Source organism: Pleurodeles waltl, chromosome 10 (genome assembly GCF_031143425.1).
Source record: "Pleurodeles waltl isolate 20211129_DDA chromosome 10, aPleWal1.hap1.20221129, whole genome shotgun sequence".
Lineage (NCBI taxonomy): Eukaryota > Metazoa > Chordata > Amphibia > Caudata > Salamandridae > Pleurodeles > Pleurodeles waltl.
Genome location: NC_090449.1, coordinates 637,938,939 through 637,955,582, shown reverse-complemented (window position 1 = coordinate 637,955,582; position 16,644 = coordinate 637,938,939). Strand labels below are relative to the sequence as shown.

General features: G+C 39.9%; 1 protein-coding gene across 2 annotated transcripts in view; it reads right to left on the bottom strand.

Moving 5' to 3' along the window:
- The window catches only part of DPP6 (dipeptidyl peptidase like 6), a 1,951,083-nt gene that overhangs the window by 1,373,690 nt on the left and 560,749 nt on the right, over positions 1–16,644 (bottom strand). The window lies entirely within an intron of this gene.

Genomic DNA, 16,644 nt, shown 5'->3' with positions numbered 1-16,644 from the left:
ATATGATAACCAGTGGGCTTCTATTATTAATGAGGTCACAGAAAAAGGCTAGCCAATCTCTACACATGTTTACCATTTTTGTGTTGTTAAAGATGCATTTTCACAAACATTAGTAGGTTCTGACTGATTCCACTCCCTCTATTGTACATGATATTTTGGCAGTATCTGAAAGTAGTAGTAATTTGCCCAGGAGGCAACATTGTTCACAATAGTTTGCAACTTAGAATACCAATCACAAACATTACAGTGATACAAAAATATCGTTGCTAGAATAGCTACTAAAAAATATTGTAGAGATAATTATGTATATGTAAGTATGGATTTACAATTCTTAACTCCACATCTCCGTACCGCTGCCATCATCCCACAGCACCGTTAGTAACTCCCTTCTACTCCAAGTACTTAATATATCTCTAACTGGCATTCAGCCATCCTCCCTAACAATGTTTACAGATTCCCTCACCATCCCCACCTCAAACTATGCTCTCTGCTCTCCATCAGAGAGTAGAGTACAGCACCATGCTGACAGCTTTGAGACAGCTGTGGTCAGCATGGCTTAGCATCCCCTGTCAGTGCAAGTCCGGCAGGCCCAAGATGATAAGGGCAGATGATAATTGGCATTCTTCTGCCTCTCTCTGGTGTATGGAGGTCCTAGAGAAGCAGGAAAAGGGAGTGAGACTGAGCATCTTCATTCACTATTCCACTGTTTTGTGAGGGTTTCTTGAGACGTGGGTGAGGAGTAGAACCGGGAAAGCAAGCATTTTCTGAGTTACAAAACAGCAGTAGAGAAACAAGTGATTCAGAACCTGTTATTCATGCCAGTGGCTCTCAATGACAGCTGTACAAAACATGCAGAATTATAGAGGGGTAGGTATGAATAAAAATGTTTTCCATGGTTGAGCATCCTCTGACGAATTCTCACTGTCTTTTAAGCTGTTCTAAATGGATAATCTGTGAAAAAGAAAAGGGGACTTGTTGCCTCAAAGTTCATTCTCCCAAACCAAGTAGAGGACATCAACCTGCATTCTGCCATTAGAGCCCCCCAATCTTTCAGAGAGACTATCATCATATCCCAATAAATGTATTTAAAAGTTTTATATTTTTCAAGCTGTCCCCTAACCACCCTCATGCTGTTCATCTCCTTCCCTGTTCACTATGGCAAATACTTTTTAGCCTGCCACATACCCATACCCTGATATGTGCTCCCATCTTCCTTCTTCAGCATGTGGTTCCATATCCCTTACAGCTCTCATAGGGTGATAAAGTGATGAGCAAGCAGTGGGCTCAATAGTGGTCAGAGGAAAGCACATGACAGACCTTCTGAATCCGCACATGCAAAGACTGAAGAGAAGTATCAAAGTCGGGGTACAGGCACCACAGCATCCACCATTCTTTAACTTCCATCTGGTCTGTGAAGACCTGGATGAGTTGTAAGATGAGCAGTTACCATCCTAATATGTCCTCCATTTCTGCAGCTGCCCAAGCAATGTGAGGAATAAGGGGATGCTGTTTTGCTAGTTCCATAGGATATAATCATAGGATATAACGGAACTTGTAATATGGCGGACGGGATATACGTCACATTTGTGACAAAGTATCCCATCAGCCAAGGTCGTAATCAGGCCCTAAGTTTGGTAATAGACCCCTATTGTCTTACACATAGACAGTTATGCAATTGGACCTTAGATGTGGAACATCCTGGACTGTGGACTAGCAATTTAAACATTTGTTTCAAACTCATGTGGCGCTACATAGATGGATGATGTTCCCATGACGGACCAGGGAAAGTGTTGCAGTTTGGAGTCATGTGATCGAGTTGATTCGATGATGTCCCTACAACGCAAAATGAACTGTTGTCCTGAACATATCAGATTGCCATATGAACTTCGATATGTCATTGACCAGTTCAACTTTGTTCAGTTTCTTTCAGATTCCCGAACATGAGAAGCTGAGACCCTTTTCCTGTAGCTTGAATGTAGAGCCCCTTGAAGAAGTATCTTTCTCTCTGTCCTTGCCCCTTTGAAATGCCTTGCTGAGACTGAGAGATTTTCTGCCTGACCCTTGCAGAAGGCTCTTGACCAAGCTTCTGACATGCTGACGCTTTCCCTTTTTACCAATCTTTTGCCCACCTTAGTTAGTAGTCGGTAGCCCAAGATAACCTTTTTCCTAATTCTTTTTGCCTTTTTTAGTCTACTTGTCTTTTGTCCACATGTGCTATTGACATGCTGACGCTTTCCCTTTTTACCAATCTTTTGCCCACCTTAGTTAGTAGTCTGTTGTCTAAGATTACCTTTTTCCTAATTCTTTTTGCCTTTTTTTGTTCTTCTTGGCTTTTGCCCACATGTGTTCCGGCCCACACATTTTCCCCCTTATTTGGCTACTTGTAGGGTTTCCCTGTGCCCAGCTAAATTGAACCTTATTTTCTTTTTTTTTCAAATAATCTTGTTGATGTTCTGTATTTTTCGTACTGAATGTTTACTTTTATTAATGTTAGTGTGTTTGAACTTATTTTGTCACCTTCAGCCCGTGGTGATTTTGTATCTGATTCTGTATCTGTATATAGTGGCGGCTGGTGAACTTTGTAAGTGATGGGGTGTAACTCATCACACTTTTTGAATGAGGCTATCAAAGAAGCCAAAACTCTGTAAGAGAGGTTGATAAGGGTCTCACCCTTACAAAATGTTTTAAGAATAATAGGGAGAAAGGGTGCATATTGACCTCACAGGTGTCAAACTTACTAAAACACTATAGCTTTCACATCCAATTCTGTGGAAACTCACTGATAGAAAATTCTAATAATGTTGCAAAGAAACCTACCTCTTCCAAGGGGTATCTGGGGCAAGTGCAGGCCCTTGGCTTGAAAGTGCTTTGGGAACATCTGAGTCAAACAATAACATTTTAGCACCATTGCCCCAAAACAATGACTAAAAAGATATAGGTTGTATGGGTGATTCAAATAATTTACAGAATTTGATATGGGCTTTATTCACTTTTCTAAATACTGAAAGCAGCTCCCTTATCGCCTTTGATTTGACCCTTTTTGTTCCTTCTACAGACTAATAGTTATATAAAATGAGCAGGCATACTGTTGAAGGCCCAAGATGGAACAATAAAAAGTTACAAAGATTGAAAATCTCAAGTCTGGAGCAGCAGAGCTTCCCCTCAGATAAAAAAGACTTTATAATTTATGAGAACAGGAGTCAATCAAGTGCATGATCAAACCTTAAGCAGAAACTATAAATACTGTTAGCAAGATCATAAAAAGCTTTAGTGTAACTTTTGAATCAGTAGTCATGAAGTAACAGACACATCACCAATCTGATGCGTTAGATAGGTGTCCTACATTTTTTTTAGAAAAAGAATATATTAATACTGGCATTACATATCCTATACCTCTAGAAATAATGGTCTAAAAATTAGCAAGGCTGATCGTCCAAATATCAGTGTGAAATATTTTCTTAATGGATTAATATTGCTGCAAATAAAATATGTTTATTTTCTGTGCAAAGCAGTGCGTGCATTCCTAAACACATACAGGTACTGTATAGGGCAGCGGCGAAACAAGTTTTTCTCACACAGAATGAATTCACCAAAGATAGAAGTGCAAGCTTCAGTAATGCGCCTGTGCTCGGCACACGAAGCAACAGCGAAAGCTTTCATATGCACTGAAACAGAGTGAAGTCTGCATGAGTTTTAGATACACAGAACATAGTCCCACAAGAACACACAGAGTGTTTGGTACGAGCAATATCATACAAAACATAACACACACAGACACACAGTATGGCCAGCAACAAAACAAGCTGCCCTGGCACATGCAGAAACTTGTCAGTAGCAGTGCAAGTCCAGAATGTATTGCTTGTTAAGTGTAGTTTGGTGAGAGTGCGTTTTAAAAGGTTCACATCTCATTTGAACAAAAAGATGAAATGAAGTACTCCGAAGGGCACAGAATGCTCGGGTTCCATGCATGGTATAAGGGTTTCTGCATTTAAGAGCCATGCTGCTGTCCTTCAGCAAAGCCTGCTAACTGAACAAACTATAGTTACTGTATCGCATGCCGTGTTCATTTTGGCCTTAAACATGCCAATGCAATTCCTCTTACAACACATTTCCAATGTGTAAAACTCAAGTTAAATTTCGACTTTTGCAAGTCTTGACAACAGACAGTTTTAGATATTAACCAATGAAACTTCAACAGAGATCTTCTCTAGTAACCCGCAAAGAAGATCTTTAGCACGCAATGCAATTAAATAGAAAATGCATCCTTCCCTTGCTCTTACTACTTACCTCGGCCTCTCAAATGCACACAACAGGACTCATTAACACTTCCCCAGCACTTCCGGCTGGAATGTTACAACATCATTGGGAGGCACAAGTCAAAATCCACAAGCAGAGGAAGAGGCCATGTGGGAAGTGCCAACCTTCATTTTAAGTAAGCCTTACCGTTCTCACCAATCTAACCCCATCCTGTGATGTGAGAGAAATGGGTGTATCACAGGAGAAGAAAAAGGAATATGCTCCTGCCTCCCATTTTAATCCTGGGCTGTGGTGTCCTGCGCCTGAGGCAGGATTAAAATCAGCAGCAATGGGTTCGCTTCAGTGCAATGGGACATTGGCAAGGGGTACCATTGCCTTCCACAATAGACGATGGGTGGCTGACAGTTGTGTGCGCCCAGCGCATTTGCCTGGTGAGAAACAATGAAACTGAAAGTCAGTTTCAGGAACTCACATGGAGTAGAAAATAAGAAAATTTCTATGCACGGGAAAATAATTGTCTCTTCCACTAGGATCAATCACAAGTAGGGGGGCAGGACCCTGACGCTCTTGAAAAGCAGCAGCCCTTGCCTTTATAGCTTTGTCTTGCCCGTTGCCTACATGACTTTGAAATTAAGTTTTTAATAAATCCTTTGATTTTATTCTTGACTGAAGTTTTCCTTGTATTGCCACATTGGCAATGCTGCTTAACTTAATTGGTTTCTATTACAAATGTGATAATGGGCCTACAACATCTTATACAGTGTCCAAAGATTTGTTGACCTCATTGAGCACTGATTCGAAAGGATGAAAATGCCACCAGTGATAACTTCACATGGACCTAATGGGGATGATGATGAGGAGGAGGTTGAGGAGGAGGAATAGGAGGAGGAGGAGAAATTACAGTTTAGTTATTGTGAACTTCTCCTTCCATATTGTTTCTAAATAGGAACAATCATTTTAAAAGACCTGTCATAGTTATAGTTGCTTCAAACGTACAATACAACCTTTTTATGTAGTTCACATTTCCAGTGTGAGCTTACATTTAATCATTACACTAGTTTGCCAAAGAGTATGGGATTATTCTTTCCAATAGTTTACCCTTTCCTACTATGACTAATAAGTATGAAAACAATTCAAACATATGGATTTGTTTTAAAAAAAAACATAAAAAGATGCATCTCTGCAAATGTGCAAGCATTATTATTTTACATATGGAATAATTACAAATATTATATAGCATCAGTAAGAATCCTCCTGACATCCACCTATGCATACTTTATTTTCTAAAATTAGTGCCAGATATGAAAAATCAAGTCAATTTCTCCAAAACAGAATATTTGCCTGTTTTTAAGGCCACATATTTACTTCCATTCTGATATATAGTGCCCATTAGGCATTGTTTTTATACACACAAAACAGAACACCTAGGAAAGCAGATCAATAACTGCCAATGGCCCTGTACTGCCAACTACTTTCTCAACAGGGCGGAAATCCCTTAAAAACTACTTACTATGCAGATGCAAATGGAAATCTTTTCACTTCGATCAAATGTTAAGTGCATATTAGGACTTCTTTCAACATTGTACATGTGCCAGTTGTAGGTGGATTTAAAGACATTTCGTTTATACCACTTACACTTTGATCAGATCTTCATCAATCATTAATTTTAATAAATATATATCCACTGTAATATAAGTTCAGGATCTAAACAATTATGTTTCTCTTTTCCACTTTTCCCTATTTTTAGACATTAAAGGCTAAACATTTAATTTTAGAAAGTACATGTGTGTAAGAAATCCTTTGACTATTTGCATCTTAGCTAATGTATCTATTTGTGATTGTGCAAATGTAAACCACATAGTACAGCGGGATTCCCATCAAACCATACTCATACATATTAATTAATGAGTCACTAGTCTTATACCTGAGCTTCTAGTTAGAGATATCAATGTATAGAGCTCTAGCCTATAAAACAGATGTTGATAAGGCACTCTTTCAGAAACTAACTCAATCTGATGTGCTAACCAAAGTCGCCGGCCTCAAGCCTGTCCATCACTTTATTTATCATATTAAGGCTAAAAATGGTCAAAAACGTTAAGTATCTCTCTCTCGCGCACGGCTGATGAGATCGACGCCTCTCTAGCATAAAAAGTTGTCCTTGACTTTCTCAAAACGTGGCAGATCACCTTCTATCTTCAAAAGCCTGACTCTTACCCTGAAAATGAAAACAATTTCCGGCCCATCTCTCTCTTTCTTATAATATCTAACGTCCTGGAAAGTGGAGTTGCTAAGTAGCTGGAAAATGATAGAAGAAAACAAACTACTTGATGTCCACTAATCAGGCTTTAGAACCATCTGCAGCACTGAATCAGCACTTCACATAGTCAGTGTTGTACTTTTCAGTTCAGAAATGAATGACTCTTCCATTCTTGGTCTTATGGACATAGTCAATCATGCTTCCTTGCTAAGCATTCTGTAAGAACTGATTAGCTTTAGGGCCTCATAGCTATGAATTGCTTTGAATCATAATTCACCAACCATTCTCAGTAAATAAAACTGGCAATTTTGATCTCAACTCCCAACTCTCCAAAAAAGAGCCCCAGAGGGCTCAAGCCTCTCTCTGACCATTCAACCTACATATGGAACCCATGCCTACCCTTCTGATAAAGTTAAAATACCCTTCAACTTATATCCTGATAAGAAACAACTGTACTTCAAAGCATCTTCACTAGAATGCAAAATGACTAAAATGCTAAGGGATATACGGTTCTGGATGACACTACATCCCTTAAATTAACCCCCCCCAAAATCTGAGTTCCAACTTGTACCCCTTCAACCCAAAATAAACCAACCACTGATGGAACAATGAAATCATGATTTCATCCTGGATCTTAGCCAGTATCTTGACACACGTCAATGCCTTAGCAAATGATGTCCAACACCAAATCAGGCTCCTCAGGAAAACAAAGTCCCCTATTCTAATTAAATAACCTGACTACAGAAATGGCTTCCTAATTGACATAGCCAGAATCCATCTAGCCCCACAAACAGCAACCCTAAATGCTGGACTTCAGCATTTAGCAATAAGTGAGTCTCACCAGTTCTTTTTAGAGGTCATTTCAAGCAAGTTTGTACTATACACAATGCTCTGCATGAAGGAACACCAAGATGTCTGGTCTACAAACTTATCACAAGTTCATCCCATGGACTCCATAGTGAGAACTCTCTTTAACTAGAAACTACACTCTTCAAAACAATCTCAAACAATGAATCAACAATTCCCTGCCCCCAAAATATCAAACTCCATCCTGCCAGGATTAAAAACCAATCAATCATACCCATCTTCATGAAAGAGCTTAAAATCCTGCTTTGCCAATGCCACTTCCAGATGTGATCTGACTCATATATCCCATTAACCAGTAAGATTACTGCAGATGTTCTAGGAATTGTAATGTAAATGTTACACTAGTTCTGGCCTTTCTTTTTTTATCTGAGTTCAGGCAGACGTTTAAGACTTTATCAGGAAGTTGTTATCCTGTTTAATACCCCCACACACAATCTCTACTAAAGACTTTGTCCTCCAGACTATGGATGGGCACTTCTCCATCCCAGTTGGGAACCACTTATAGCTTGGGTATTATACTTTTCCTGCAAGAAAAGCTCTCTCCTGTCCTGGTGGACTTGGACTCAAGTATATAGAATGATAAATACATAAATAAATAGAAGCAAACACCTTCATACATTGGTCCTGCTATGCAAGCCACCACATTATGCATTCTTTTCCAGTTTAATGCTGGGGGAGTTTCTCTGGCATTTAAAAGAGTAGCAGGGGCCCTTAGTTTACCTACATGCAATCTGAAGGTGCTCCAACATTGATCTCCAGAGTATTGACCCTCGGAAGTCTTTCACTGGCCAGGGGATAACCAATGACTGCTTTGCAAAAGCCAGATTAGTCACAAAGTATCCACACATGATATTGTAAATGCATGAGTGGCCACACTGTATCTCTTTTCAACTTCTAATAAATGCATTGTAACAGATTCATTCTAACATACTTTTAATGTAATTGGGGTTTCCATATCAATGTACAATTTTCAAATAAAGGTTGATGTTATATTAAAGAGTATTACTGTAGTCCCAAAAAAGGTATCCCCAAAAGTTACTGCTAGGACAAGGGATGGGGGAATATCTACAGTAATAAGACATAGTCCTATTCAATGCATATTGCTTCTTTAGAGAAAAAAAAACTTTTAATATGATATACGGAGAACTACAAAACAACTTTTCATTTAGGTAACAACAGAATTTCATATTTCATCAAACATTGAAACATTTAATCATTCATAAAAACGTTCACATATTCACTCACACACACATTCATTCATCTTGCTACTAAAAACAACAGTTGCTGGAAAACAACTCAATCTTTGGCATATGATCCAATATTCCTTCCTTAATTTTGATTTTGCACTGTTGGTCTATACCCAGTCAACCTAAAATAAGTGTAAGCTTCATGCATGTTCTGGTGCTCTGCTAGAAATATGACCACCTTTTTCAGGACCAACTTTCAAGATACATTCTTTGACCAGGAAAGGATTCAGGCCTTTGCTGCTTCAAAGCAGACAAATACTTCTTATGAAAGATATTAGGTATCCGACAATGTCCTTTTTTGTGCTAACTTTTTACTACTAGATACCTAAGTTTGACTTGCAATTATGATTAAGCCAACATGAATTCTTGGAGAGATCAGTCACATACTCCTATTTTAGATCTGATACATCTAAATGATGCAATGCCTTATTTAGGTTTTGGATCCCTAATACACCTTCTACTGCAGATGTTTTTAGGTATTTTATAAGTCTTTTTTGTTTTATATTTTTATTTTATGTTGGTGTTTGTAAGATCCTACACAACACCTTACAGCAGTCCAAGAGAACTTGATATTTCTCCCTAAAGGATTGAGAAAGAGGGAGGGAAACACATCCAAAAAATCGAAAGACTACGGAATAATATTAATAGTAAAGTAGCAGGGTGAAATCTGCCAGTGCGATTTCCTCTATGAATGACCTCAAATGCCTTGAAGAGAACAAGGCACAGAGTATTAGTGCTTAACCCTCACTGAGGTTTTAGGTATAGGATTTAAGAATATGACCTGCAGAACAATCAATAAAAGTCAGAGGGGAGAAAGCATGTGATTTGCATTGAAGAAGAAAATCTAACCACGAACCTGAACCAATAGGTGAGTTTTCAAGCCCCTGCTAAATTTGAGGAAATCATTTTCAAAGCTTAACTGGAATGCAAAGGAGATCCCTAGTGATGCCCTCTGGACTTGAAATGGTCTCCTGCCTAATTTCTTGTATCTCTAAGCCTGTATGATGAGTAAACTCCTGTTTATTATGCAGTGATTTCTAGAAAACTGATTAGAAACAAATAGCTTAGCAAGATTACTTGGCAAATGATCATATAGGGCCTTGTGGATGAGAAAGAAGGCCTTGCAATTCTTTCATAAGGGGCCAATGGAAGACTTAGGGCCTGATTTGAAAGTTGTTGGAGGGAAATACTTTGTCACAAATGTGATGAATATCCTGTCCGCCACAATACGGTCCCATTATATCCTATTGGGATTGCAATACGGTGGACGAGATATCCATCACGTTTGTGAAGAAGTAGTTCCTACTCCAACATCTAAACCAGGCCCTAGGTGTTTACATGATATGAAACCATATTCTTAATTCCAACAGGATATTAGCAGCACTGTCCTTAACACTAGCAAATTTTGACGACTTGTTTGAGAGACCTGTATTGATGTCACTGAAGTAGTCTAGATGTGAAATTAACATTGGTAAGCTAGTGTAGTTTTTTGAGACAGGTGCTGTAGAGGAAGGACTCATCCTAGGACCTGAATTTCAGCTGGAGTATATCCTCAGATGACATACTTTTTCCTCCATTCCAAATTATAACAGGTCAAATATTCCTGGGCCCCGATTTTCCAGGTGGGATGTGAACATTAGGCTCAGTCTTTTGAGCTAAAAAATCTGGATGGTGAAATCAAGCTTATCAATATTTTTTTAAAGTATTGACTAGTAAAAGCAGTTCCATGTAAATAGTACTCATAAAATCACTAATGATCTTTACATCTTCACTTGCTTAAGGAAAATTTGATCTATTTTAGGTGGGGGTACCTGGATCCCTTATTATTAAGCCATATATTTGTTTTATTGGGGAACCAACCAGTACCCTACACTGCTACCCTTTCTTTATGGAATGTCAAAAGGTCATTGTCTTGCCAAATCAAGTTTTTACACTACCATTGTCGCAGTGTAATTTATTTTCTGTCAAAGCTCATTTGTTTAGTCAGTAATATAAAGAATTGGATATGCTAAGATATGTTATTCAAATCAATATTTTTTATTTTATAGTTGTAAGCCGTGGTTCAGAAGTCACTAGGAAACTACCAATCTTCTTTTAATTTTCATAAAATAGGTTTTCACCCTAAACTGTACTAAAACTATGCTTAAAGTCACATAGAGGGTCATTCTGACCCTGGCGGCCGGTGGCCGCCAGGGCCACCGACCACGGGAGCACCGCCAACAGGCTGGCGGTGCTCCAACGAGCATTCTGACCGCGGCGGTTCAGCCGCGGTCAGAAGCGGAAAGTCAGCGGCCTCCCGCCGACTTTCCGCTGCTCGTGTGAATCCTCCATGGCGGCGCAGCTTGCTCCGCAGCCATGAGGATTCCGACCCCCCCTACCGCCATCCTGTTCATGGCGGGAAAGCCGCCATGAACAGGATGGCGGTAGGGGGGGTCGCGGGGCCCCTGGGGGCCCCTGCCATGCCCATGCCAATGGCATGGGCACGGCAGGGGCCCCCGTAAGAGGGCCCCGCAAAGTATTTCAGTGTCTGCCTTGCAGACACTGAAATACGCGACGGGTGCCACTGCACCCGTCGCACCTTCCCACTCCGCCGGCTCGATTACGAGCCGGCATCCTCGTGGGAAGCTCGTTTTCTCCTGGGCTGGCGGGCGGTTTTTCAGCAACCGCCCGCCAGCCCAGGGGAAAACTTGTAATACCCGCCGCGGTCTTTTGACTGCGGCGCGGTATTTCGGATGGGGGAATTCTGGCGGGCGGCCTCTGCCGCCCGCCAACATTGGAATGACCCCCATATTCTCTTAAATTGATTTACATTGTCATACTATCAAATTCAGGATAAATTTCAAAAGGATGTCATGTTTTAATTTAAAAGAATTTTCATGGAGAATTAAAAGCTTGCTCAAATATAAAGAAAACCGTCTTCCATGCTTGCTTGGAGCGGCAGATGGGAAGGATTTGATTTGTGTGAATAGGCCAGAAATAACTTCTGCTCTCTTATGAGGCATATGTGAAAATTCTCATGCTTGCCCTTTCTACTGAATTATTCATGAGACATGGGCTAAATTTCTGTTCATTCTGCAATGATGGTTAAGGGAAGCATGTATCCAAAAATGATTGGCAGCTGCCTTTAACTTTTCCCCTTTGAAGGTTGCCGGTGTGTCAATTAATGTCAAATTACTCTAAATCAGTGAACAAGTCTCTTGAAATCATTTGCCATTAAAGGACACATGCATTCCAAGGCAGAGTCGCTAATCAGTGCTAGTGCCAAGCCCTAATTAAAAGCAAACCTGCTCGAACACGCTTTTTTACCTTGACCCAAAAGAGACAGAAGTCACACTCAAATGGACTATTTTGTAGATGTCTGTTATTTTGGGCTAAATAAACATTTGCAGTTTCAATCAGCTGCTGCTTCTGCATGTTACTGAATTCAATTGTAATTTCTGTTACCTTGGCATACTGCATAATTTCACAAATTTCAAATTATGCATGTTATAATAAACTCCCCAAAGTACGTCATTATGCCACACTGTGCAATTATGCAGCAACATTTTAATGTGGGAGCACAGTAACAACGTGAACGAGCAGATATTACTCACAGTACTTGTATTTTTTGTGTTATTTGCAGTGTGAAATACACCCTTCTGTCCACGCATTTCATGCAAAATTACATTACTGGTTTTACCTTTCAAATAATTTCACGTAATATATGCATATTTTCAAGCAATTAAACAAAATAAAATTACATAAATTTTCAACACGTCAAAACTTAAATATATAACTCACTTAAATATTTGGACATTCTTGCAGAAGACATAAGATAAAAAATACATGAGGGCTTTCTAATAAAACAATGGAGGTCTTATTCAGCAAAGTATGGTGAATGCACAAGTGACACTTTGGGCCTCATTACGACTTTGGCGGTCTAATGATCACCAGGGTCGCATTGGCGGTCGCACGCCGGCACTGGCAGCTTTTTTCTCCACAATGGTCTGGCGGTGCTGGCTGTCCTAATCCATCAGGACGGCATTGCAAGCCCCACTGGCTAGCCCCATTGCAATGTTCACTGTCTGCTTAGCTGACAGTGGACTTTGCGATGGGTGCTGGTGCACCCTAAGCACTCCAGCATAGCCGCCGGCTTGATTATGAGCTGGAGACAATGCTGTAGGCCGTTTCACGCTGGGCCAGTGGGCGGAAACCTAGTTTCCGTCCACTGACCCACTGGGGCACCCGTAAAGCCCCGGTGGAGAGGCAGCCATTATGACGGCAACCTCCAAGTCGGAACTTCAGCGGACAGGCTTTTCCATCTGCCAAAGTTGTAATGAAGGCCTTTAAATAATTTGGGTGGCTATACCAACACGTTACTACTGGAGAATGTACCCAGAGGCATTATTCAAACATGTGAGCATTCAAAGGGGAAACTTTCCTGATTTCAACAAGGGCTTCCTAAGCAAGTGAATATCTCTTTGATGCAACACCAAATCAACCATGTAATAAACAAGAGGTGGTCTGTACTTTCTGACACCGTGGACGAATGACCAGGGAATGAGCCTGGAGGGGCGAAACACCACTCCTGTGCTTCCCAAATTGTCAATCAGAGTTACCCTCCCCTACTCATAATGCTGTCTGGCGAGCTTCATGGACGAATATCATTGCCAAAGCACCACAGTGGACCTCTATCGCAGGAACGTTTTGATTCACCCACTAAAGAGAGCATGGAGCCTCTTCACACATCATAACTGAGCAACACTGCAGACTGCTGCTCTGATAAACAGTCCAGCATGCAGGTACACACTCACACTTCATGTACGCACAGCTATCCAGTAATATAGCAGTCCCAGACCTGTCAACGCACATGTTGCACTGTGTGTCACACAACATTGTGTCCCTCATGCAGTCAACCAGTGAAGAGGTGATATCAATGGATGGATAATTTACGGGCCTAATAAAAGCACAACCACTAGAGAGGGTACAAATGGTAACTTGGACTTATAAAGCTTGGGACAACACTGTGTTTTTCAAAGTATAGTGATATATAAACATACAAAATAGAAATGTTTTGGAAACTAATATTATGTTTGGAGTATTATAATCAGAAAAATGCCAGGCATTAAATTGATCAAAACTATGTGTTGGTTTGCAAAGCTCTTTCTATAACTAGCTTTGCCATGCCCTTCTCCTAATGAACTTTATTCTTGAATGTCCATGTTTGACTCAAACAGCATTGTTCTGAAAACTGTGCTGGTTGCAGACTTTGGAGTAACTCATGCATGAACCTTCTTGAATAAATATGTCTTATACCTGAAATATCTGAGAAAGACAAATTTAGACTGAAATGTTTTAAAAGAAAATGTGAATCGGTTCTAGAAATTAAAATCACATGTAAGAGAGTTGTAAGGTACTGCTACTCAGAGAAAAAGGTTTGTGGACTGGTTCTTGCACAGCAAATACTAGTGACTTCAAAGTAAAAGATTATTGGCAAACCAGTCAGACCACACCCCTTAAGGTGAAGCCAGGCCACCTGCTAACTACATGGAAAGACACAAGAAACCACAAACGGTTTTTGTTACTGATCTGAATTATAACTCCAATAAGCAGGGGGTAGCTTGGTCAGTATCACTGGGGGGGGAAGGTTGCTTCCGATTTCTCAACAATCACACTGGGACATCTTGTTAAAACACTTTATATGAAAGGCAGGACATGGGGGGGAGCATAGGACAGCGGGAAGAGAGAGGAGTGTGGATTGTTAGGGGTACCAAGAAAGTAATATTTGTCAAACTAATCAAAATTTTGAAGGCCTTCTAAACATAGTGTGTGTGTGTTTTTTTTGTCAGTGTGGACGTGTAAAAATCCCAGGTGAAATCCAACATACACTTCACGTTACCTGACTGAAAGCGCTGTAGCCAACTATTTAATACAGAATATGTTTTCTTAGGGGGGTGAAACTCCCCAAACACTTCACCTGGAGCTATGCCCCTACCAATAAGAATTAGAAAGGAGTATGGAAAGGGAGAGAGACAATTAGTAATATGAATCTTTATTACAGGCCTCCAATCTACACAAAGGTTTCTATGTAAGCCAGCGCAACATGTCAGGGTGTCTGTGAACTCCTTGACATGAAACTACTCCGTTCCAATACAAAAAAGTGGGTTCTTCCCATTTCTGGTGCACTAGCTTGAATCCTGGTTCAAAATTTTTAAAGAAGCATAAACACTAGTTGACTTTCATTGTCATTTCATTAGTAAAAATGTAACAGGAAATAAACTGTTCAGTTGAGAAAATGCAAGCACCTCAAAAATATTTCAACTCTGATAAAACCAGAAGATTGCTAACTATCAAGACAAAAAATTTATGTTTCTCAAAAATATTTAATTGGCTGAATTTATATTCTCGCAGTGGAGTACACCTAACGTTAAACTATAATCTGTGAAGTTAAGTGTTTTTTACACCACTGTTTTTATGTTATTGCAAAGCCTAACTATTACAACACTTTCACCATTGTTTTTTTAATTGAATAATATCACACTTTTCAATCTCTACATGAAAATCCATGTGTGTATTCCTTCAACCAAACATCACATACCATTTTTAGACAGTCCACATTACTCAAAATACCAGTCCAACTCCTAGCTGGGATTCAATCATGCATGATGATCTCAATCCACCTAATACATAGTTCAAAGTGATCTGTCAATATCTTCTTCCCAAAGCTTGACTATCCCAATCCAGTCTTATCTCAGCACATGGCCTGTGCCGAACTGCCATTCCACCATGGTGGAATGCACCAAAATCCCTACACTTCTCCTTACACAAGAATGTGAAGCTACAAACATACCAACTCGTTGAATAAAGTGACACAGTATTAATACAGGATCCTTACCCCAGAGAAAGATTTTAAACAATTTATTCACGCAATTGCACTATCCAGTCGGCTAATGCAAATTCATTATTTGTAGACATTCCTAAGCTATGAACAGTGCCCTCAAAGTGTCTCTTTATGCAGTGCTAGGCTAACCACTGGCACAATTTTTGCATCATATTCAATTTTACTCATACAGACCTGGATCCTCCTGGAGCAAACTGAACTGACGCCTCATTGCCGCAGACTATACTGAATCACCTACAAGTTATTTCATTCTGCCTCTGTGCCTTACCCAGCCCCAAAATAGGCGCTGTCAGGTGGGCAAGGACAATGTCAGACCCTAGATCCTTTCTTTTAAGAAATACCATCAAGTGAAAAGACAACTACACTAATGCAATCTTTCTACAGAAGTGCCTCTGGGGTACTGAATACCATCCATTTAAGCAAAGAATCTTATCTTCTTACGATACATTTGTTTTAAAAGGACTAAAATATTTGTTCTTGCAACCCCACACTATATCCAAATGTAAAATATATATACAATAAATATATCCTGAGAGGGGAATTTTCTCTGATTTAAAAGTAGATAAACAGGGTGTTTGTAAAAAGAGAAATCACAACTGATAAGCACAAAACAAATTAAAACATTAAAATTCAGTGACGACTGAGGTTAAACTATTGAATAGCCATTAATCTGCAGACAAAAGAATTGTTCTGGCTCTTTTTAGACATATAATTGTGTTAGATCTAACATTGTAGGCATGTGTCCCCCCCCATACCTTTTGCCCTCACTTCTTTACTTTGCCAAACTTGTTTCTTGTTGGCATTAGGACTCTAGCACTGATAAACAGGGGCAAATTGCACAGATTACTTGTGCTCTATACTATAAACATGGCACAACTGGCCTACACCTAACTGGCACATTTATTGTACCTATAGGTCCCTAGTAAATGGTAGTCCCTGTAACTAGGGAAAGTAAATTAAATGCTACTAGAGGGCTGCAGCAGTAATTATGCCACCCACTTAAGCAGCTCTGGAAAACATGTGCCAGGACTGCCATTGCAGCCTGCAGTGCAGTTTTAAACTGCCATTTCAACCTGGTAAAATAAGCCTTTTGCCAGGTCTAAACCTTTGTTTTTAATACTTATAAGCCACCCCTG